Here is a 2283-nt window from a genome sequence, read left to right on the forward strand (position 1 = left end):
CTAAGGGCTAAAAAGGCTACTCCTATGGCTCGAAAACTGCCACTCGGGCACACAAAGTGCAGTAGAATTTCATCCTTGGTGTCCACTGGCCCTCAATCACCCAAGATGGCATCATGCTAGGTAACCACCCAAACAGAAGAAGATTTGACAAGATGTGTTGTGCACAAAGATTCCACATCTCACCCGTGTTCCTCACTACTACCTAGTCCTAATCCTTTGAAATTCTATGTTGGAAAAAGAAATGAAGGGCAGTTGGGCCCACTCTATCCTTAAACCCTCCACTACTGGGCAGAGGAATCCAGTCCCATGCACATGGAGTGGACAATAGCAATAAACCAACATTATAATACAACACACACATTCAGATGAACAATGATAAGATCTCACAAAATCTAGAGTTGTCCTCCCTCATGGTTCTCCTGGCTTTGGTACTGTGCTCTTATGATCCTTGGAGGACTTTGTGTTTTACTTTTCATGAAGCTGGGGCAGCACTAGTGTATTTCTTGCTCCACATGATAGATTATTTTTGGCAAACAGTAAATTCTGGAGACTTTTTTTGGAAAGAGTTATGTCTACATTTTCCATCTGTACCAAATGTACTTTTTTGGATTTCTTCTTTTGCATGTAAAACAGAAGGTGCTTTACTTTATAGGAAGAATATTGTCATGGGACAGTCATTTGAACTGCTACAATGCATATATTATTCCTGCTTAGATAGCCATTAAGCTCGGTCTCTCTGATGAAAATCCATTTCCTAAAATGACTGTAAAGTAAAAATGAACCTGACCTAAAATCCCAAATTGGCCATCCTGCCCTTATCCATAGTTTTGAAAAAGTTTAGCATGATTCAGACTCTCTAGCTTTGGTTAATCTCTCTTATAGAAGAAGTTTATGAGATGTCTCTTGCTGTTGGTTCCTTGTGTAAGGAAAAGGTAAAAGTGAAATACATTTCGTCATTTTTAGTTGGTCTAATAAAAGATACTGGACTTACCCAAAGAATTTTGTCTACCATACATTTCATCATGTTTTTTATTCCAAGTCACAGAAAAATACCAAGAATAATTCTTACATCCACATTTTAACTTTGGTGTTCATTTTCCTCTAATTTACTTTCTTATGAGAAGTTGACTGACACAGCTGGAGAACAAACTGTATCCTGGATTTTTTTAGAACTCCCCAAGGCAAAGCATAAGACAGATAAATTCTTTTTAACCAGGAAGTGGAACCTGAGGTCCTGAAAAATTCTCTGCAGCATTATAGCAAACATTTGGATGCACAGCACCTCTTCACAAGTGTAATCTATCAATGTTTATCTGTTTAAAAGGTAACAGCCTTTCATTTAGTCATCTCTTGTAAAGGTGACAAAGAGAAAGTGAAGTATTTCCATTCCAAGCTGCAGTCATTGTCCACAACAATTTTAAGAAATGTGTTTACCTCCAAGTTAAATAAAATTGTCCCTCAAAATGACAAATACATTGAATACCCATAAGGACACACAGACCAATATTTATAATTTATGAGTTATTTTAAAATAATTTGTTCAAAGGTAAATATAAACTTAGGTAATACAAATCACATAGTCAGGTGCAGCTCAGCAGGTCTTTCAGAAGTTTCTCTAGATACTCCCTTCTAAAAATAGTGAAAACTGCTAACTTTTCCCCCCCCCTGCTTTAGGATGATGCACCCCAAAGTTCAGCCACTCTAAATTTCAGAGTCTTTATTTTTGTAGGGAAAAAAATCCCTCAGGAAGAAGAACTGAGTCATTTGTATACATTAAATACGTTTGGTTGACCATTTCCTGCCAGGATGTAGCCTATTTCCATGAGGCTTTTTAACTAGTCAGCACATGCTAAATATAACACAGTTTGCCATTCCCATCCCCATCCCCACCCCCAACATAACAATGATCCTTATCTGTGTGTATGTTCCACAAACAGAAATCAGGATTAACTACTGTCCTGAAAAGCAATGTTTGAAATGGCTGGTATCACAATCCCCTGGTTTAGGAACTCAGAACTGTCACTGGAGCAAACCTAGAATTAATTTTAAACGCCATGTGAAGGCATCTGGGAGCATCCAAGGAAAGGCCATAGGGGCAAAATGTGGGTTTGAAGAGACCTGGGTGCTTTCTGCCCAAAACCGAACACGTGCCCCCTTTAGTCTGACGTGCACATCCGGGCGATGTGACATGCCCTGAACTTGACTCAGCCACACACACCCTGAATCTGGTGCACACAAACACCTACATGTGATGTGTGTGCACCCCCCCCCCACATCTCTCCT

This window comes from Crocodylus porosus, unplaced genomic scaffold (assembly GCF_001723895.1).
Source record: "Crocodylus porosus isolate Cpor-Errol unplaced genomic scaffold, CroPor_comp1, whole genome shotgun sequence".
Taxonomy (NCBI): domain Eukaryota; kingdom Metazoa; phylum Chordata; order Crocodylia; family Crocodylidae; genus Crocodylus; species Crocodylus porosus.